Genomic DNA, 24194 nt, shown 5'->3' on the forward strand with positions numbered 1-24194 from the left:
CATAAGACTTATAACATAAGCATTATCAGGACCCACTAATATTCCCCCATTATTATACATTATATTCAACATAATATATTGTAGTTTAATGTAGTACTGACTCTGAAAACTTAAATTTTTTCTCACAGGGTAATTTATAACTATCCACGATACATATTGTTGCATTTTTGTATTGCGATTGTGACACGATATATTGTTACACCCCTACATCCTGGCTGATATGGCAGTCATCTCGGACGTTTAAAAATGTTGTTATAAAGATCCTTATTTTTAATACTTTTTTAATGAGAGAAACATTACTTGAGTGCATTACTTGAGTGCCTGTAATTTTTTATTTATTTAGTGGCATCGTTTGGCATCAATAGTTTGGCAGGGCAATAGTTTATTTTTATTTTATTTATTTTTTATGATGTTTTTTTCCCTAACAATATAAAAACTGAATCAGTTAACTGAAATCATAGTTTACATTCAGAACAACAATGACTGTTATCCATAAAATCAAACCAACATCAAATACAAGTAGTTTATATAGCCTACAATGCACAAGATACAATAAAGTCATAAAAGCTTTTTCTGAAATATTTAAATAATTTCCAATCTATTTATGCAGTTTTTAGGAACTCTTTAACACTCATAATATATCTCCTAATAATATATTTGTATATAATAACTTGAAACAAAAATAATAAATAATTTAAAGCTTAGTTTAGCTTCATACGGAGTCTTTAATGCTATAATTTAATGTGTGTATTATTATTATTTTATTAATTAAGTTGTCTTTTTTGTTAGCCCAAGTTCATTTCTGACCCTGGTTTGCCATTTTGTGAAACATACATCAGATATAAAAAAACAAATTGGTCTTTTCTAAAAAGCTCTTTTCCTTTGAACCAAGTGCACATGGAGCTTGAAATCTTGCGTCAGTTTCCAGTGTGAGCCTTGGTATAAATTGGCTGTGGTGACTGTCAGAACAAAGTTAAAGTTAGGCAATTCCTGAAACTACATCTAACAGAATTTGCAATAGTTTTATGAGTTTTACTCAAGCCATTTGATTTAGTAATTTCTATTGCCAAATCTTATTTGTGTAAAAGCAATTTTATTACTCTTAGTATTTCTATTAAATTAATTTTACATTAAGTTAGTAATTTTACTAACAGAATGAAAAGCCTTCACCTAAAGTGTAAAATATCTGATCTGAGAATATATAACAAAATGAAACACTATACGATAAACGGTTTAAAAGATTGATTCAGACTGACAAAAAAAATCTGTCCATGTAAACATAGATAAGTCATTTCAATAAATTATTTAAGGTTATGACACCTGCGTCATTTCCCCAAGCACATGCTGTACATATTGGCTCCATTAAACAGTACGTCATTCTGAAGTAAAGTGGAAGATTATGGTCATCTTCCATTAGTTTGAAAGTGGACAGACAATTAATGGCAATGACTCTGACTGTTGCTGTGTATACAAGTGTGATCATTTGAGCAGAAGGTTTATATATAGGATTTTAAAATCTGACGAATCTTTAACTCATTTCTTGTAATTAGTGAATTATGCTGGGAGTGCTGAATATTTTCCATTATTTGTGCCCTCGCCCTGTAGTCAAAACATGCTCCAACTTCTTTGATCATTTTGTTTAAGGGTGTGGTTCCTTGTGCCTGGATTAAGTTGATCATGTCCTCTCCCGTTTCTCTCTTTTTCTGGCCCAATATAATCATGCTGATAGCACCAAATATCTAGCATGAGCTCCAAAAACTTGAGCTTTTTTTCTTCTTTTTTTAAAAGTTTTTGGTCAATACTGTCGTATCAGAATAATTTACCAGGATTCGTTTAACAAGGTGCAAAGCAGGGCTTCACAATAAGGACTGCCCAGTGGTCCAGGGCCAGCGTGAATGACTCTCGGGCCAGATGATGGAAATGTCAATTTCCCGATCGGGCCGGTGCAGCATCGTCACAAAAGTTTATCATTTGCACGTTTTTAAGGCTTGACAGTTAAAATATTCAAGCGTAAGAAGACATAAAAGAGAACTCAGTTCGGTTCTCGCATGCTGTGTGAGAAGTAAACGCAACACACATCCGAAGCGCGTGCCAAGAAAGCCGCTTCTCAGACAGCACCCAAATGCTGAATTTAGTTCTCTTTCTCATTGTCTTTACCTTTAAAGGGGTGATGAACTGAGAAATCAAATGTTCCTTTTGACATATAAGAGGTCATCATACTATAAGAATATCCTGTAAGTTTCAGAACTGAAAACTACCTTGTTAGTCCAAAAAAAGCTTTTATTGACACCAGGCACAGCGAACGACAGGTTTTTCAAAGTGGGGATCTATGACGTCAAAGGGTATCAAACACCGCCTCCGCAGAAGATGATCAACGCCTACTTCAACACTGCCTGGTTAGCCCCTCCCACCGATTCGCGCATTACATGAAACTCATTATAATATGCAAAACTGTTATCCAATGATAGCAGTGGGTGTTTACTTCCAAGTCTTCAATGCGGCACACCCTTAAAAACCGAGCGTTTCAGGAGCTAGGCTCAAAACCAGGGTAGAAAATAGCCTATTACTTTTTCATTTTTTATGTTTTTGAATGTAAAAACCAAGCGAACGTCATAAGTTGACCTCAGACAACAATATATATTTTTTTTAAAAGCCAGTTCATGACCCCTTTAATGGACAAATGAACACAGAATTATGTCAAAATGGCCGTCTTGGCGAGTATCCTCATAAAAACAGTCGGTTATGTCTTAAGTGAACGTAAACCGTTACGAAAGAAATTGCATGTGTAACTACATTTGGTCATTCAAGTGACAGCAGCCTTATATTCCTGCAGCTGTCCGTGTCAAAGTTAATCAAACAACAAAGGACAAAGAAAAAATTTGTCTTCATTCACTTCACTCACTCTTGACTGAAGAATTTATGTAACTATAATAAGGATTAATCTATTTATTATATATACAATTTATAGTGAAGAACATTTGATTCCTTTATTCAATTTCTGTACCTGATAGACCTACCTGAAAATCCCGACCGGGCCAGTCGGAAAAATCTGTAGCGTAGAGCCCTGCAAAGTATCTCATTTTTTCTGTTTTCATCTTCACTTCTCCGGTGATGAAAGATAGACCTCTTCTCACTCCGATTTCTGCTAGTGACTTTGGCCAATTTAAGGAGGCATTTACAAAGCCATTGCAGAGATTGGAACAAAATCAAAGGCTTGTGTAAAAATGAAAGCGAGAAATTGGTCCTGGACTAGACAGTTCAGCTCTAGAGAGCAGCAGAAGTACTAAACTATGAGTCAATTCCATATGATGGATGTATCTGGCCTTGTGGTAAAGTTCAGTCCTCTTGGCTCCACTTTCTGTGAGTGTATTTGCTGAAGATCCAAGCTGTTCTGTCTTCTGTTCTGTTTCTCTCAGAGCTGAGGTTTCCAAGTGCAGGAACGCCCCTCTGGGAGAAGTCGAATCATTTCTTCTGTTTATAATGTGCTGTCAGAACTTCTGCTTATTCTTTAGAGAGCCAGGAGAAAACTAATATAAACTATGATAAACTAATTATAACACAGATGTGGTTTGACGCATAAAAGCTGGAAATTGGGATATATCCGAAATATAATTTTGAAATAACTTTTTTTCAGATCTTTTCCATCATGATGATCAAATTGTTGTAAAATCTCTTTTCAAGTAATTCAGGAATTAAGTAAGAAATGTCACCTGTTGTCTTTGCTTCAATGTAATGCAAAGTTTACATCTATTCTTTTGTTGACCAGCCTGCAGGGACTTTTAAATTGAGCTGAGAACGTTATGTAATTATTGGAAAACAAATTTGCCAATTTGTTTAACTATAGTAAAATATGAGTGTTAATAATAATAATAATAATAATAATAATAAAAGATTATGCCAACCTACTTATCAGCCAACAATTTCATTATTTTAATGTGGCTTTTTTCTGTATGATGATGATATCAGGACAGTTGTATTAACCTGGCATTTTTAACTTTATACCCTTAAAAAAATACCCTTAGATTTTTTTCTGGATTTTTTTTTTTTTTTAAAGCACATCATTGGTCCACATAGTAATTGTCTATTAAGACTCTTGTTGATTCCTGCTCAAATTCCTTCACATATAGTCCTACTTCTGCTATTTCACTGGATTTTAAAATCCCTCGACACATTCATGCGGTTGTTTGCTTCCTCCATAATTGATGTTCAAATGATGTGTTGTCCTGTTTGTTAGAAAATGTTGTTAAATTGATGAATGTTGCCCCTGTTGTGTTTTTGCTTTGTGCCGCTTTGCTGACTATATTGACCTTGTTGTCATGGTGTTTTATAATCGGCATGGCAACAGCATGAGGTTTCGATGCATTAAAAAGAGATGGAGAGAGAAACAAGCGTGATGAAACATTGTGGCTCACTGTCAGTTGTCAGAGTTGGAGTAAAAGGTTTTTAATGAACGCTTGTTCATAAATACTGACTATTGGCACTAATGAGCAAATGAAGTCTTGCCAAAAAAAAAATGTTGTGAGAGAGAGGTGTTTGTGTTAACGTGAGAGAGGTTGATGGATGTAGAAGCGCTCCATAATATCAACAATCATTTACTGTATAATCGTTTTCAAACTCTTACAATATGTTTGCCAGCTAAAGGCAAGAAATCCAATGTAATGCAATGCAGCCTCATTGAAGTAAAATATGGCTGTTGACAGACTTGTTCTTGTGTTTGTTGAAAATATATGTGGTGTGGTTTTTGTTTTTCTGCCGAACCTTGCCTAAACTCTGTGCCTCTTTGAAGACTCTTTAATATTTGATAGAAGCTCTTTTGCTTACACAGCAGAAGAGACTTTGGGCTCTTAATTACGCACCACTAACTGTCACCTACACTTACACAAATACTCTAAGCAGATCTTAAGTCACTGTCAATACATTCATTATTTATTTGTCCATGTTTATTTGTGCATAAACTCAAAATTTTGGTTTGGTATTACATTTTTGAAAGAAGTCTCCATGCTGCATTTATTTGATAAAAAATTCAGTAAAAACAGTAATATGGTGAAATATTGTGTATACAGTGTCACGTGATCATTCAGAAATCATTTTAATATGCTCAAGAAACATTTATTATCAATACTAAAAACAGTTGTGATGCTTAATATTGTGTGGAAACCATGACCAATTTTTTCAGTTTTTTTTTTCTTCTTCAGATTTTAATTAAACGGCTTCATGAAAAGCCTGAATAAATGCAGAGAATAAAATACATTTTAACTGCGGAGAGGAATATTCTCAGTGAATAATGACTTACATTAAATATTTTAATGTTCGTTGTTTCATAATTTTTTAGAGATTTACACCCACTGTCTAATTTCTTTCTATTCCATGTAAGCAACTTGGACTTTTCTACCAAACAACCTGTTTTGCATTCAACTGAAGAAAGTCATGTGGGTTTGAGACAACATGAGGTTGAGTAAATGATGGCAGAATATTAATTTTTTGGCGAACTATCTCCTAGCGTTGTGAAATTTCTAATGTATGTGGGATTTAACTTGGGACCTTTTAAATGCAACACTACTGTGTGAAAAGAGGGGAGGAGGAGGGGGATTTTAGTTTGAAACTGAGTCTGTGTGTTAGTGTATTCCCAATGGAAAAGAGAGGGTTGGGTAATAATGTCTTTTCCATTGGTGTGAATTTGATTAGTATGCACTCTTATGTTAGATAATGGCCTTTTAGGCTCGATCAGCACAGCTGGGGTGCCTTACCATAGTGTGAGTGTATGTGTCTGTGTTTAAGTCTTGCACACATTGAGTTAGTGTTATAGAAGTCTATGTGTGTTTTTGAAAACTGTGTGTGTGTTTAAAGAGAGGTTTTGATATCACTTTCAGCATCTGAGTGAAATCTCTTTGAGGTCATCCTCCCTGAAGAGGAACTCTTGTGCTTGCTCATCAATTTTTCAGCAGTCTCGGCCGCTTTGTGGCGCTCCCCGGCACTGATGTTATCTGATGCCCTTAGCCTGAAGCGTGTTTGAACCTTGGTCTGTGGATGAGAGCGTGTTTCTCGGGATCTGTCTAATTTCTTGCAAATCACAGGCTTAAAGGGATAGTTCTCCTAAAAATGAAAAATCTGTCATTAATTACTCACCCTCATGTCATTCCAAACCTAAGACCTTCGTTCATCTTCGGAGCACAAATGAAGATATTTTTGATGAAATCCTAGAGCTTTCTGAACCAGCCATAGACTGCAACGTTATTACCACTTTAAAGGCCCAGAAAGGTAGTAAAGACATTGTTAAAATAGTCCATGTGACTACTAGTTCAACCTTAATGTTATGAAGCGACAAGAATACTTTTTGTGTGCAAAAAACCCCAAAATAACAACAATTTATTCAACTTTTTTTTTTTTCTCTCGTGTCAGTCTCTGATGCGGTTCAAATCGTAAACACAGTGCAACACTTCCGGGTTCTACATCAGAACACCGGCTCATTATTGGCCGGCTCCTGCGCCAGCATCACACATATGCGTCATGGTGCTCATGTGAACAGTGTCAGCGACTGACACGGAAGAGAAGAAATTGTTGAATAAAGTCGTTTTTTTTTTTTGCACACAAAAAATATTCTCGTCTAGAGATCAACCAATATTGATTTTATTGAATTATTTGTATGTTTATGTGCCCGATAACCGATATACAGAACCAATATTTATTGTTTTATTTATGTTTTTGACAATTATAACAAAAGTGTTTTATTTGACACTTTTTAAATTCTGTAATTTTTTGCAATATCATTCCCTACTTGCATACAAAACAAAACACACTTCTACATCAATAAATAGAGTCTGAAAGAGTGCAAAATTGTTTTTAAAATATAGTGCACTATTAAAAAAAGTGTCTTTTTTAAATAAAATATTTGACCAGGTACAGGTAAACAAACAGGTAACAAATATAGCATGTAAAAAAAATAATTCTAACAAATGTAATAAATAAATAAATAAATAAATAAACATTCTAAACTGCCTGAATCAAAAAACATTACTACTTTAGTGTATCTTAATAATCCCAGTTGCCTCTTTTATAACAACAGCATTAATATTAACAACAGACAAAGTAAATTTACAAAATCTAATCTCTTTTCAAATGGTGTACATAAATAAATGACCGGGGTCTATCAACTCCCCATAAATATAATAATTTTAAACAACAATTTTAAAAGATTTAGGCTTATGTGTTGTTTGATAGGCTAAAGACTGAAGAGAATGGAACACGCTGGAATATTCGTTGGAATACGCAAACGTTGTCAGAAAAATAAACAAAACAATGAATACGTCATCGCAATTACCGAGTCCATCTCATCTGGCATGTTATCAGAATTATTAATAATGTTTTTGTCGGTCTAGATATTGAAATTTTCATAGATATTTCCATAGACCTGCAATTATTTAGATGTTTATTAGTGAAATAAAGGTTATATGGTAGATGAGCGCTTACACAGGTATACACGGGAGCTTTTGAAAGCAGGCGTCTATCAGTGGATATATTAGGGATCTGCTGCTAGATGTCTGCTTTCAGATGCTCCCGTGTGTATCTGTGCAAGCGCTCGGTGAGGACATGTTTTTGAAGCATTGATCATTGTAGCCAATTACATACATATATGTTGAGCGCGTGAACACAATGGCCAATCACAGACATATATGTTGAGCACGTTCAAACATTCCCTCATTTAACCATACCATAGTACATACCCAAAAAACATTGTTTTACCCTGGTGCATTTAAACCCATATTGGTCAACCCACTTGGTTGTTTTGGCCCCGTGTATGTAGATATTGCTGTTGTATGTGTGTAGTCTTTTCTTCTATTTGCTGTCGAGATATGCTCTTGCTGTCCTCCTCTCTGGTAATTCTGCATTTATTCGAGCTCTTCTGTTGATTCATGGTGAGGATTACACGGCTTTGCTCTCTGACCTCCTGCCCTCTCCATACAATCCTTCAGTTAACCAAACCTGTCCCATGAGTGTCCCATGTTTGAGCGTGTGTGTGTTTGTCTGGGCTCTTTAACCAGTCTCCTTTCACTTGGAATGACCCTTGTAAAACCCTGCTGGCTTATAGTAGAGCATTAAAGAACAGCATTGGAGGGCTGAGGTCATTGCACTTTATGGGGAAAATGTGCCATGTGTAAAGTTGCCTCTGTGAATTGATTTTTTCATTGTTGTGACATTACTAATATACATAAACTATAACATGTTCATTTTAAATGTAATTCATTTTAATGTACAGCGGGGGAAATAAGTATTGAACACATCATCATTTTTCTCAGTAAATATATTTCCAAAGGTGCTATTGACATGAAATTTTCACCAGATGTTGGTAACAACCCAAGTAAGCCATACATACAAAGAAACAAACAAAAATAAGTTCAGAAATTAAGTTATGTGTAATAATGTGAAATTACACACTTGTATGTCTGTATGTCTCAGGAAAAAGAATGCATTTAATCACCTATAAGAACATTTAATAATTGAGGAATATAAGCTTGAAATGCTACCTAAATGCAAATTGTGTATTTGACATTCAGTCATTTGTTCTGATTTTCAAAACTAAGACACAGCACAAATTATTCTTGTAAGGTCAGCTTACTTATAATCAACATTTAACCAGCTACTATGGAATACAACTTTGTTAAAATGTTCAGGTGCCAGAGCAATATCTTCCTCCGCACTGTCCTGTGAGTTAAAATAGTCTCTCACACGGCCCATTGAAGCAGGAGTTGCTTCTGTAGATATTTCTGTGCTAGAGATGAAACGGTATGAAAATTTCATTTGACAAAAAAAGTTTTATAAAATGATAAAGTGCAAATTTCAATTCAGCCCAATTTTTGCATTGGTCTGAACAAAAGCGGTAGACAGCCCAAAAAAAAAATGTAAATCCGCTCTGACAGTAGGTGGTGCTTATGGAGCTGTTTCCCTGCGCTTATAAACACTACTTTATTAGGCATTACATGGACTTCTTAAAAACAGTTTCCTTCAGAGATACATTCATATAATTCATTTAATAATATTTTCTAAACATTTGTTAAAGGGATACTTCAGGATTTAGCATTAAGCTTTGTATTAGTAGAAAACCTGTAGTATTTTCGAATTACCGTGCTTTCCACCCTCAAATCCCCCTGAGAGGAGAGATTTATGTATTTTTTGTCTGGAAAAAATCCTCTGATGACGCAAAAATCGTCATTTTGCGTCATCGGAGGATTTTTTTGGCCAGAGGCTAACGACTACAGCCAGTTGTAGGGGCTGTCCCGCATGTTTTCAACCCGCCCATAGAGGGTGGGATCTCACTCACAGAATGTACACATAGTGTCAGCCATCTTTTTTTGGAAGCTAAGCTATCAGGCTCTTGTTCTGTGGAGAAAGCGGAGTAGTAGGAGAAAGCTGAGTAGTAGGGGTTACCATCCTCTTTTTTGGCTTTTGCTTTCTGCAGTCGCCATTCATTGTTTACATGCACACCTTTTGTTTCAATCTAACTGAATTCATTCCGATTGGTGAATCTGAATACGTGTTTACATGAACGCTATACAAGTGATCGGTTGATGTGCGTTTTAACATTGCTAAGAAAATTCCCGCTCCTCCGTGAGAGATACGAGACCGGTGCGTCTCACAGGTGTCGCTCATCAGTAATCACGCCACCGGCCTCTCATTGTTCTTCCACAGCCCTCAGTCTCGTCCTGCTCGCCACAGTAAACATAATGAATGGCGACTGTAGAACGCAAAAGCCGAATCCTGGACATTTTGGGCGATCTCGAAATCCCGGGCAGACTCGTCACGGAGACTCACTAGTAGCCTAGCATTGTTGTTTAACTGCACTCTCTTACCGGTAGGCGTGGCTTGGGAGTGGCCTCCTGGGGCAGTGAAGCAAGTGCATTCTGGGAGTTGTTGTCTTTCATCCACATAAGCCAAAAATACATTTTCTGGCTTTTCTCAGTCTAGAAAGCTCCAAATTCAAAAATAATTTCACATTTCTTCTACATAAATGACCCATTTTAAATACACATTCATCTTTCCAGAGGTGAAGTATCCCTTTAAAAAAGCTCTTCTGACATATGTCAGCTTTCATTTATGTGTCATCATAGCAAAAACAGCAGTGACATGGTGACATCTCTGGTGACATCATCGCGTGGCTTTCTCTGGGTTGAAGAATGTGAATGAACTGCGAATGTGCACTGCGTATACACTGAAACAAAGTGCAGAGTGCGGTTTCCACAAACATGTTAGTCCGAGTAGCTAAGAAACAGAAACACACAGGATTTCAAACATCCATATATAATATGATCTGCATGACCGATGTCAGAGGGCTTTGCCAGGAATTTCAGGTTTCACCCCATCTAACACGATGAGCATTTTGTCTGTCCTGACTGAAAGCAAGTATTAAATGTGATGCAACATCACAGCCAAGTACCTTGAAAGTACTTTCTTCTTAACTTCCTTGGCCCTGTCCACACGAACTCAGGTATTTTTTGGCCGTCCGTCCACACGCAAACGCAGTATCCGGTTGCTGAAACCAAACTTTTTTGAAAACTCCTGTCAGGGTGAAGATTTTTAGAAACTGGATGTAGTTGTGTAGATGGTGAAACCGGAGATTTTGGCTTGTGACGTCAGAGTGCGCGCTGTTATCACCTTTGTTTGACGTCAGACTGTGCGCCGCTATCTCCTTTGTTTACATGAGGCGAGTCTGTGCAATGTGGCGGACGTAGCCAAAATATTGCTGCTAATAACCGTGCTAACAGGGCTTATAATATGTATACAGATAAATGCACAGTTCACCCATTATATTGCGGAACAGAGGCATCAGAATGCAATACTATGCAGATCACTGCTTATTGACAACATGTTGTTAGCCTAGTACCAGAACCGGTAATAACCATTTTTTCAGGCTTCTGATTGGCCAACATGGCTTTACGGTTAGGGTTATATCGACACCTGTTGGTTTGGCATGCTCTTGACAGTGCTTCATAGCGTGTTTTTGCGTTTTCATGTGGACGGACATTTTTTTTAAACTGCGCTTGTGTGGACGTGATTTTTTTTCTTAAAATGAAGGAGGAAAAATGTGTACGTGTGGACTAGGAGGGGGGTTCAAACTGGAGTTCAAGGAGACCAGGGAGGTATTTGGGGATAATAAAGTTCTCAGAGAACTTAATTTTCACTTTTAACCTAAACGTTAGGTTCTGCATTAAAGGTACAGTAAGCAATTTTTGAAAAATGCGTTTGAAAAGTGGATCAGACCAATTACCAAAACACACATGGCGCATTCGTTTTGGTGATTTCAAATATCAGCATTTACCAGAAATCGCTTACTGCACATTTAATGTGGAAATTATTTTGTATATGTTTTTTTTCATAGAAAGGCTATGAAACAAATATAGTGAATATGCCTATGTAGGCTATGCTATTCAAAAAAAGAGTTAAAATATTCTAAACCAAAAAAGCAGCTACAGATTGCTTAGCACTTTAAAGCAGTAGTTAAAATGACTAAACTACTGTAAAGGGACATGACTGGTGGATGGTTTCCATGCACAGCACACAGTTGTGACTAATCAATAATCGATATTCATTGATTATTATTTTTATTATTGATTGTAATCTATTTTATTGATTAGTTGTTGCAGCCCTACACTTTTTAATGTCATATTTCGTAACATTTGCATTGTTTTATTTTTGTAGTATGGATTGTTTTCGCATCAAGCCCATGGTTATGGTAATCATATAATGTAGCATGGTATATTTTCATGGTATTACAATTTGATACAATCATTTCATTATGGGATAATTCTGTTCTTTCTCAAATACTCAAGAAGCACTACAGGAACATTACAGAACAATAGACCCTACATATTAGAGTCAAGCTGGTATGTAAGCAGAGCATTTTATGTATTTGTGGTTTGGATCTGACACGATGTATGTATATGTTGTGTAAGCATGGTGGTGTGTAACCATGGTGACAAGGCAGGCAAGCTGGGGTTCAGTAGAGTAGGTTAATGCTCTGTGTGTGTTTGAATGTACTGTGAGCACAGGTCACACTCGCTCACTCAGTCTTAGTAATCGCTCCCTTGAAAATGACAAATCGCCTGCCATCCTAACAACAGAGTGTGTGTCTGTGTGTGCAAGTGTGTGTGTGTGTGTTCCTGCTGCAATTATGATCCACTTTGAAAGGACCTCCAAGCAGTCTGTGTTCATATCCTGAGCTGTGACTCCAGGACAGTCTGTATGTGTATGTGATCATGCTCTGTTTAACAGAATCTGAGTGTGTATCCTGCTCGGACTTGCCTTTGGGAGGAGATATTTTACATTCCAACATCATCAGCCGCCTCCAAGGACAGCGAACACGCAAGTCCCACTCCAAAAGACAATTTGAGACAAGGAAAGACATGAACAGAACTGGATTTGGTCTTTAATGGGATTTAAAGATGAAAATAAAGGATTTGAACAGTAGAGAGATGTCATCAAGTACAGATTTCCAGCTTTTAGACAGGGCGGCAACCTCTTAACCAGTCGAGTTTAAGTAGGTTTTTTCATGTTTTATTTCTACCTTCTAATCTATAGACAAATAAAATGTAACTGTGTGTCTAATGTCATCTTTACACTGCAAATACAGTGATACAGCACACATATAGCATCAAATTTACTCAGACCTCTTAATGTTGCACGAGGTGGCATATATGCATTTAGATGCTAATTACTGCTATTAATTAACTAGGCTATTATGCAATTATTAATAATTTTTTATGTTTTTGAAAGAAGTGTATGTTCACCAAGGCTGCATTTATATTCAAAAATACAGTAAAAACTATTATATTGTGAAATATTATTTTAATTTATTCATTTGATTTAAAGCAGAATTTTCAGCAGCCTTTAATCCAGTCTTCAGTGTCACATGATTGTCACATGACTTAGCAAGCTAAGCTTTGAAAGCATAAGATCCCACCCTCCCTTCAGAGCGCTTTCCAAAGCCACGCCTCCTTCAAAACACATGAACACACACACAGCAGAGTGTAGAAATGTTTGCTTAAACTTAAAATTGCGCCAAGTACACAGGTCTAAAAGGGACTGTAGTTGAGGAAATACCCATCTAGTATATACTTGCACTAGCTTGTTTTCTTGTCTTGTGCGGCTTGGCTCGGTGTCCATTCATATTGTTGCTGATCCAGGACGCCAGAAGTGCTGTGCTGACACCTGCACATGTGAGTCATTTCAGACATGTTTCGGCACAAGAGACTTCTGTGGTCTTACTCAGCATTGCAAACACAGGGAAAATATGACCTGCTCTTTACTCTTATGTATGTTTTTTTTCCTGTTCTTTCTCAGTCTGTCAGGTTATTTGAACCATCCGTGTCTCACTCTTTGGAGTTGGTTCTTTTAATAGACTGGCATCTTTTCCCCTCTTGTGCACTGCAGCAAATTGCTGGCACATTTTGCCCATGTCGTCAGCGTGGAGCGAGGATTTCTCCCTTTCTCCCAGCAGGATGACATCATCTTGTGTGACATCACGCCAGTGTGTTCTGTGCTGCGTGAGCTTCAGTTAATGTGTCTGACTGCAGTGCAGAATACTTGAGTGAACTAATCCGATGCCTGTTCAAACAGGTTTCTTACTCTTGCTATCATTAACACTTTTTTTCTCATTTTAGCACATTTTCTTCATGGTTTTTTAACAGTTGATATCGAGAGGGAAGGAGTTGGAGACAGATAGCTAGAGGGAAAAGGAGCTACATCTAGTTTGTGGCATATTATGTTACAGTAATCTGGTTGTTTATGGTGGTATGTGATTGTGTATGAATGTTTTATGTGTAATGTTTACCTTTTTGTTTGTGAGCACACACACAAAAAAAAAATAAAATAAAAATAATATATATATATATATATATATATATATATATATATATATATATATATATATATATATATATATATATATATATATATATATATATATAGTCATATAGTCTGTTATGCTTGCAGAGGCTGCATTTATTTGATCAAAAGTAAAGTAAAAACAGCAATATTGTGAAATATAATATTTCCAATTTCCATTCATATATTTTCAAATGTAGTTTATTCCTGTGATACAAAGCTGAATTTTCAGCATCATTACTCCAGTCTTCAGTCACATGATCCTTCAGAAATCATTCTAATGTGCTAATTTGCTGATAAGAAACATTTCTTATTATTATCAATGTTGAAAACAGTGCTTCTTAATATTTTTGCCGATACCGTAATCCATTTTTTCCAAGATTCTTTGATGAATATGAATTTCAAACGAACAGCATTTATTTGTAATCAAGGTTTTTAGTAACAATGTAAAGTGTTTAAAAAAACTGTTACTTTTGTTGAATTGGATGCATTCTTGCTGAATAAAAGTATTAATTTCCTTAAAAAAAAATAAAATTGGCTGACCCCAAACTTTTGAACAGAAGTTTAAATCAGATAAAACAGCTGTTTACTGAATACAAAAGAAACCTTGCAGGTGTCTGCCTTTAATGCTTTGAGTACTCATTCTTTAGAAGTTCAACATCACTTGCATGACTCATGAGATCACTAACAGGAAACATCTAGTGTTCGATGCTTCATTTACCAGCGTCTCAAAATAAATTATTTTTCTACATTTGAATAAAAATGGGGGTAATTCAATCTCTTTCAAATGTGTGAAGGCGAGAAAAGTGTTTGTGTGTACCTTTTTGCAGTGACTATTGTTCACCATTTGTGGTGATTCACAGTAAAATAAAGAGAATCTTCCAGCTATTGATGTCCACAGCAAAAGAAAGTCCACCCCCTCCCCCACCCCTCCGCGCTCTCTCTCCAGTAGCCTAGTTATATTTTTTCCCTCACACAGCCTCTTGCACTGTTTAAATATTCTCTTTCAGGTTTATTCTGTGTTATTAGTTTTACATGACTCAATGTCACAGCTGTGGATATATTCTTGATAAAATATTAATTTGTTTATGCTAAGATTTCTTGTATAAATTTGTCTTCAACTGGACTATTGCAGGGGGAGAAACTCTTGCAGCCTCATCAGTTTATGATGGCTCAGCTTGTAGTGGTTTTAAACTAATAGACCTTAAATAGATTTCATGTTGATTATCCATTTAATCAGTCTGATCTGCCATAACTGCTGATGCTCTGGTCAAGTTTGCAGGCCAGGGATTGAAACCATCTGGTCATGATCTATGACTCCCGTTAAAGGAGTAGTTTCGCAGCTTCAGCCAGAAATAATGAAGTAAATACTGTATATGTGCTGGTTTCAGAGTGAAGCTTGTCATTTACACGTGTATTTTTTAATACAGTATTTCAGAGTCTCAGAATCAAGCCGTTCCTGATGCTGTGAGCTGCAGGCGTGTAAGTGAACATACAGTGCCTCTACTCTGATACCGCAGTGCATTTATTTATTTGCCAGCAACCCGTCAAAATAAAAGCTTAATGGGATAGTGTTTGAAAATGAAGATTATGTAACTATTGATGATGATCTATCCATTCAGTCGTATCCGAGTCCAACCCTCGCCGACCTTATGGACAAGCATTCTCGATGCTATCCTGTTGAGTACTGCTTCTTTCAACTGTTTAATGTTCATATTGGTATCCATTTTGATGGTGTGGCGTCAGTGAGTTATTTGCCATTCCCTTCTTCTGATTCCACTGACCATTCCCAAAATTACTGACTTCTCTAGTGAGTTTTCACGCATAACATGGCCAGAATAAGTCAGCCGTAGTGATTTCAGCTTCTAGTGACATCCCTGGTTGTATTCGATCCAGTACTTCTCTATTTGTTTTCCTGGCTATATCCATGGTGCGTATAACGGTTTCTGCCAGCACCACATTTCGAATGCATCAATTTTCCTTCTATCTACCTTTCTTAATGTCTAATGCAACGTTGTGGGAAATGTGATGGTTCTGACTAATATGCTTTTGGTATTTGGAGTGATATCTTTGCTCTTCCAGATATTATTCATATGAACCACTGCAGTATGGCCCAATGCGTCCCTGCGCTTGATTTCATCTCTGTCAATTTTTGATCCAAGGAAGATGAAATCCTGAACTGGTGCAATTTCTTTGCCATTGATTTAAAATTTAACTTCTCCACTACTTGCTGTCGAATGATCTCTGTTTTTTTTTTATGAGGTGCAGCCCCATTTTTTAACTTTCTTGATTTTCAAGATTAAATGCATCAGGTCCTCTTCCCTTTTATCCAGCAAGGATGTATCATCCGCAAGTCTCAGATTGTTGATGGTTCTTTCCCCGATCCTCACACCACGCCCTTGCCGATCCTGAACCAATCTGTTTCACCATGAAGTGTGTCCGCATCGTTGCTTCCTGATTGGTGTACAGCAATCTAATTAACTTGATCAGATGAATTAGGCTGCCAAGGTCAAGCAGAGCCACCCAGAGCTTGTCATATTCAACACAGTCAATAAAACACACATACAGATCTTTCTGGTATTCACGGGTCTTTTCATTGTTCCATCTGATATTGGCAAGCACTTTGAAAACTTGCCATAAGGTATTCTGGTATTTTTTTAAAATATTTTTAACAGGGTAGTTCACCATTGCTTTCCCCAACCCTCCCCATTTATCCGAGCTTGGGACCGGCATTTAGCTGACGAATCAACTATAGTTATTATGTACATATTACATAACTATTAGTATTGTAATTTTACAGTAAAATAACTTTAATTTTTCTTGTTCATTGAATTTGAGTCCTAAGGCCAAATTTATAAAACATTCTTAAGAATAAAACTTTTCTTAACTTCTATTTTCTTCTTATTTTCTAACTTAAGAAATGTTTTTGGGAATAAAAATATTCTTGACTTTATTCTTAAGTGTTTTATCTTTTTTTCTTCAGATGGACAAAACTTTTGAATTTGAATTCCTAAAAAAAGAATAATGTTAAAAACTATTGTAAATAACTTTTTAGTTAAAGTTAGATTAAGTTGGGATTTAAGTTAGTTTAACCTCCAATGTGTCTTAAATCCTCAAAAGTAAGATGTTTAATGAATTTATTGGTTTGAATTTATTGGTTGAATCTGCCATCTGATTAGTTATTCTGTTATAATCCCAATTGGCTCATCACATTGGCTTTGTTAGCAACTGTCATTGTTTTGTTTTCTACTCTGTAGAAAATAAACATGCAGATTTTTAATGCGAGAGGCTTGTTTTGTTCATTAGGTTGTGCTGTTAGATATTAGATGACTGTTTATATCTGTTTTTGGCTGCAGCGGTCCATGTGATCAGAGGATTCATGCGGGACAGATGGTGTGTGGAGGCAGAAATAGATTCAGACATCTGTAGGAGTTGAAGCTATGTATTTTTTTTTTCCACAGCTGTCTGGCCCGAAGGTTGAACTTTCTTGTGACCCTGCTGTCACTATTGGACAAAAACAGCAAACCGATCTCTGCTCAGAGGCTTAAGGATTCCTGCTGTGCATCTTGAGCTCATAGAGGTTCAGTTCAGTCAACAGAATGCTGTACGGAAATGTTTATTTTTGAGATGTTGTTTCGTGGGACACGTTAGGGTCGTTTGATGCCGTTCATGGTTACTGCGAGTTTCCAGCTCATTTTCAATGGGAGAGAGGGCGCTACACTGCGTCTGAAATCGAATACTTCCCTACTATATAGTATGCAAAAAACAGTATGCCAAAAGAGTAGTTCTGTCAGGACCACTACTGTCAAATATGATTGACAATTAGCATACAGTTTGGATTGGTGGTATGGTTCCGTTCTGGGCGAGAACTCCCTGCGCATCCATGCAGCCTAGCATGGATAAGAGCAGGGAGAGCAGCAATAACCCCCCTTGGGGTAAACAGAACAGAACCAACATGAAAATTTGCAAATATATTTAATTCAAGATTTTAAAGTACAACATTATTCGATAATTATTCTGATTCAAGGGGAATCAGAATGTCAAATCCTGACTGGGCGAGAGGAGGAGCTGGGGATGGAGGAGGGTAATTAGCTCCTGAGAAACGCGATAGCTGCTGATAATACTGAAGGAGCTTATATATGTATACGGTGATTGGCGTCGTATTCCTGTAGGTAGATGTGGATCAGCTGAGGGTCAGCTGATGCGAGCTTGACTAACGTGACCTGCCAGAACTAATGCTACGCTTGATTATGTCTGAATACATAGTATTTGATCAAAAATGCCTTTTGATGCATTCATTTTTGTCCGTTATTTTAGCTATTACTTATGCAACATTAAATATAATGCTGTGACAATGTTTCTGGTATTACAGGATGCTATATTTTATAATGTTAATATACCAATTTACTTGAACATCAAAATCTTTTCTTTTTTTTAATACATTAAAATTTACTGACATTCACTATAATAATACAGGTGGCGCAATCAAATGTGGAGTTCATCATAAGTGGCCTGTCCATAAAACATATTCTCATTCATACACACAGATAAAAAACCATAAGGGTGTAACCAAACACATGACATACAATAAAATAATGCAATAAACATTAACTAAATAAAAGAAAATGTAATGCAAAACCTCCTAATGGACAAATTACAGGTTTTTATTGTAGCATTTTTACTGAATATTTATGTAAAAATTACAAACAAGTGTTTTTAAAGTAATCACCTCATTCATAGACGCAGCATGTTTTTTTTGTGTGTGTGAAGGAAGTATTGTTGCACTGGCACTTTTCACACCATGCACCTCTAGCATTTATAGAAAATGGCATTACAAATGCAAGGTCTCACAAAATGTCCACTTGCGTCAACAACGACCCATGTCAATCCAAACCTGTATGGCTTTCTTTCTTCTGTGAAACACAAAACGACTTGAGGCTGAGTAAATGATGACATTTAATTTTTGGGTGAACTGTTCCTTTAAGATTTCCTCTCAGGCTCTACCGCTCACTGTTTGCTTGTCATTTTAAAGTGACAAACACACTGTACTGCGGCAGTGTTTTAAATTACACACAACTCTGTTCCATTTATCATCAGCCTTGGAGAAATGACAAAAGTCAGCCAGGCTTGAAGGTGCCCGTCTGTAGTTCACATCCATCAGTTGTTTAACTGCTCAAGACGCTGCTGCTCCTGGCTGACCTTCAGACACTCATTTCAGGTGTGAGCATGTAGCAGTTTAACTCTACCTGAGGTCTTATACTACTGCCCTTTTCGTGAACAGAACACTGTGCCTCTGCTTTACAATGTCTTATTCATCTCCCCTTCCCCTTTCAGTTTTTCTACTCTCAGATTACCCTGGTCAAAGCTGAAGATTTTGAGTGGATTAATCATTACCCTTTATTGCTGCTATCTGTGCTGAGGTGTGTTCCACATGCTGAAAGCGTAATCACACCAGATATTGTTTGAATTATTGGTGATTACTTTAAGGTTGTGCCTAGGTTAACAATGACTTGCTGTGCTACAGTAGCTGTGTTGATTCAACTGAAGTCAATATAGCAGTGAGTCACAGACCCAACACTGATGTGTCTGTATGCCATCACACATGCGTAAATCTCATACACTCATAAAAGTCTGAAATGACTTGAGGGTTAAGTAAATGATGACAGAATTTCCTTCCTTTTAAGCAGTGTTTCTCAACCTTTTTGACTCCAAGGCTTCCGTTATCCACAACAGTATTCAAAGGCTTTTGCGATTTGAAACCATCCTATAGTAGCTTCTGTAAATGGAAAAAGTACCTCAAATAATTATTACTACAATTAAATTCATTACATTTCATGATTCCAGAAGATTCCAGTGATTTCAGGGATCCCACTGGGATGGTATAGGGTTACATTTCAAGCTATTTTAAGGCATTTTCACGAGAAAAAACATTTAAATATGTCATTTTGGTGATCAAATATGAGTTTTAAGGGATAAAATTATTGACTACAGGGGGACTTTTTATGTTTAAGATTAGCCGATGGGCTGTCAACTCCGTTTTCCCACAAGAGCAGTTTATTCAGTGTAGTGAAGCCTCTCCTCCATTGACATCCATTTAAAATAAAAGTCCATGGTCTCCTTCCCTGTGTACCACAGGTTTCATGATTCATGAGCCCTGGTCTTCTTTTATTGTTTAATTGTCCAGCCAGCTGGGGCAGACAGTTATTTGGTGCCCTGAAGAAAAACATGTAACTTTATAAAGGAGGGAGTGACAGGTGGTGTAAGGTGTCCTGGGGTGAACAGGCCTCCACAGAACATGCTTTATGAATTAATCAACTGTGCTCTTGTGCTGATGGACATCAATAATCTCAGTGTGTGTGTGCGCGTTTATCAGTTTTTTCTGGTTTTTGTATGCACATAAAACGTCACATCTTCAAACATGTGTCCAGAGTCAGTGTGTGACGCAAGTATTAAGGTCATCTGTTTTTTCCTTTTGCACAGGTGTACGGACACCATTTACGTGTGTTCTTACAAAAGAAGTCTAACCAGCCTTACTAAGACTTACTAATGTGTACGTGTGTAATTCATGTAAATTACTATACATGCATATCGTTATATAGAGCCTTCTGATGCTCCCATGGCTCTAGTCTTCAAACCAGTCTTCATCCTGACAGCAGTTTCCATGGTTACTCTGCTTGTCCTCATCTCTACGATGACTCCCATTATTCTCTGACACCCCCCCCACAATCCTAATCTTCCATTCACACCTGACCGTGTGTAACTTATTCACAAATCTCAGACACTAGACTCTACAAATGGGTTTCTGTCATTGCCAGCAGTGGTGCAATACTGATTCCCTAATTAAACACTGATTGAAACCCTTTGCACCTCCTCTCAATGAAATGAACCATGTCTCAAAGAGAAAATGAAAAATTATTCTGGACTTTGTTGCTTGAAGCAATAGTTTGTGAAAAAAAATTCTGTTTTCCCATATTGTCCTTTTCTTTCTTAAAATGAGTCTAAAGGGTGTCTCACCTTAAATAGCTAGATACTAATATTAAAATGTGATGTAAATTATACTAGCCATCATTTAGTGCACATTATTCCAATGATTCATATTGAAACTAAAAGATTATTATTATATTAAATGCGTGAAATATTGGAAGAAAAATATAAATACGGTATTGAATTTGGGGTGGGGATTTATATGTACATCTCTGAAGGGAGATGACTGTCTTCAGAAAAAGTTTAAATGGCATTTTCTTTTCCTCTTACCTCCGTATAAAGTAGCGTTTATAAGCGCTGCTTTGTGTACAGCGATAACCAAAGAAATCGCTACTGTTCCATAAGCACCACCTACTGACAGAGAGTGAACTTGCATTTTTATTCAGGTTGTCTGCTGTTTTTGTTTTGTTCAGGTGTGTCTTCTGTCACATTATTTCAAATCAGACGCTATATATAGAACATATATGAAAATGGAGGCACCCTTATATGGTCAGTAAGGAAGTTTGGCTGTAGCCTGGCTCTGCCCTCCTACGTACTTCCGCTCAATTTTAATTTTTCTTCAGTACTCCGTCTGGGTTTGCGGTATATTATTGGGTTTTCTCCGGCCAATTTTTTGGCGGTCCAATCAGCGAACAGACGGGAGTGGCTGAGAACGATGATGTCGATGTCATGCGCTAGTTTGAGTTGTAGGGTTACGTCACGACCAAACGTTAGCGATTGGTTATGGCAGATCTAGAGTGGCTCTGGGCAGATCCAATAGTTTTAAACTTCAACAGAGTTAACGCTTGTCAATGGAGAGTGGCCAGACTCTCTGTACAAATGAAATGTACGAGGGTCTGGTAGGACCAGGCTAGCTTGGCTGTCCATCTAGTGAAAAAGTTTTTCCTGAGGACAGTCCTGATCATTTTTGTTTTTAGGCATAATTTTTGTTTTTGCATTTTAACAAAGCAATATCTTAAGTCTTTGGAACCTGTACAGTATTTGTGGTAGGCATAGGCCGATTAACCATGTGGGCAATTCGGCAAGGGAATTGCCCAATTGCCCACGCAAATATTTTTTTCTCTTTTAAAACAAGCGATTCATTCTCAAACGTATTTCTCGCCCTAGGCCTATATACCCTTTCATCAGAACGATCTAAATTCACTGAATGTTTTGTTAAAAGTTTATTATTTTCATTATATTATATTGTAATTATAAAAAAATTAAAAAAGCATGATCTACTGCCAGACACCGTGTCCTAATCAGACGCGATGCGATAAGATTCCAGCGATTCCACTCTAGGTGTCAGTCTTAATCCCCCACTGGTGGTACGTGTGTACCCCTTGATGGGAATCACTGTTTTAATAGACCCTTTCCCTCTAAGTGTAACTGACAGAAGAATTCATTATAGTTTATTTGTTCTCTCTCTTTTCCTGAAAAACTATCTGACTTTGAACAGCTCACAGGGGTCGTGATCTCACCTTTGACTCATAGAAATATAATGAATAATGGGATGCTAGTCAAGGCTGGAAGTTAGATTTTCTTTCAGTTAGAAAGTAGTGCATAAATGAATGAGGTTAATCAAAGGGCATCTGAAATGTGACCCAGTTACAGAACTGTCCAAATATTTTGATCTGATAGTCTGGCACAATTTTTCGCCAGTATGAATATCATTTACAGAGTATGTATGTATATAGAGCAAAATGAAACCCAATATGTAGCAGACTCGCAACCACTGTAGACATCGAGGCAGACACATCCCCAACAATATTTCGATCATTGGTTGACCAATATGATAATTCAATGGCAAATTCAGCCTCCATCCAATCTTGAATATTTGCAACCTCTTTAGGTACACAGTTCATAAAAAGCAAAAACAATATTTGGAGGAAGATAACCTAATTGAGGAATCTCTTCTCTACTTCTGTTAGAAACAGCATATTTAGCCCCTCCAGACTTGCCATGACTCACTCCAAACTCTCTGAATTTATTTGCATTTTAACAGCCTATTATGTTTCAGTTTCTGTGTCAGACAAGCCTGTTCACTTAAGTAGGGAGGCTTGCTTCATCCAAGTACTTGGAGTTAAAAGGATGACTTACAGTGTTAATGTTTGCATTGTTACCTTAAGGATTCTGAAATCAGTGTGCCTGTGTTATCTGTGTTTGGACTGGTTTTGTATTGTGCTGCTGTGACATTTCTGAGGTAATTCAAAAAATGCTTCTTTAACAATTTTTTTTTTACGTATGACTCCTACGTATTAAACATGTTGAAACATTTAGAAATTATGCTTAAATTACACAGCCTTTTGAATTTAATCGAACAGACCCGCGCTGCCCTCTAGCGGCCAGTAACCGCACTGCAGCATTCGCTCGTTCAATAGAGAGACACGACTAGAACAACGCGTGCCTCTCAGAGACCCTTAAACTATGAAGTGCTCGGCCACTTACCACTGACTCAACCAGACTATTAGAAGCTCATGTTTATTCGCTCAGTTAATGAGTGTGGCATACATATTCATAAACACCTTTCACTTATCAAAGAGGCTCAAACACTCCCGCTTCATGTCTGCCAATTAGTTTTTTAAGCCTTTCCGAGCCCTTTTGCCAGATTTATTGGCGTGACCAGTGCGTCTCATTTCCCCTCACACACACCAGCTGCCCGCGCGTCTTTTTGTTAGGAATGAGCAGTTCTGTAAATCCAGTGCAACAGGTGGCCACACAAAGAGACGAGACGAGGTGAGTCGCGCGCGGCTCTCGAGCTGAGACTCTGCAGCGTTCGCTGCTTAGCAACACTCGGAGCTGTGACTGTTGCATTCAGATGGTTTTGATTGAAGAGTCGGTTGTCAAGTTTGTCCGGGCGTGTTGTTGGGCAGTGAGGACTGCTTGAGCTTGGGCGTTATTTTGTTTTTGTTTTTTAAACTTGCGGGTGAGTAGGGAAGGTGTAGACGTGGTGGTTGGGAGGTCACGATATTCTCAGTTTCTCATGAATATTAGTTAGGTTGAGAGCATATTTTTGTAAATATAAATATATTTTGAACAGCTTATTCATCGAATAAACCTGAAAAGCAGCACGACCGCTTTCAACTGTGATAAGAAATATTTATAAATAATATATCATATGAGCAGCATATTATCAACATATATATGTTTTTTGAAGGATCATGTGACTGAAGACTGGAGTAATGATGCTTATGTTGAATTGGCTAGGTATATAGTAAAATAGAAAACAGTTATTTTAGATTGCAATAATATTTCACAATATTACTGTTTTACTTTCAAAAACATTAAAAAAAATCGTACTTTGCCTAAACTTTTGAATTCACAACAAGGCTCGTTTTAATAACGTCATCTGTAGA

General features: G+C 37.0%; 1 protein-coding gene across 1 annotated transcript in view; it reads left to right on the top strand.

Moving 5' to 3' along the window:
- rps6ka1 (ribosomal protein S6 kinase a, polypeptide 1) overlaps window positions 1-24194 on the top strand; it is a 60462-nt gene that overhangs the window by 14534 nt on the left and 21734 nt on the right. The gene's annotated exons all lie outside the window — the stretch shown is intronic.

The sequence above is a fragment of the Abramis brama genome, assembly GCF_963993115.1.
Source record: "Abramis brama genome assembly, chromosome: 21".
Taxonomy (NCBI): Eukaryota; Metazoa; Chordata; class Actinopteri; order Cypriniformes; family Leuciscidae; genus Abramis; species Abramis brama.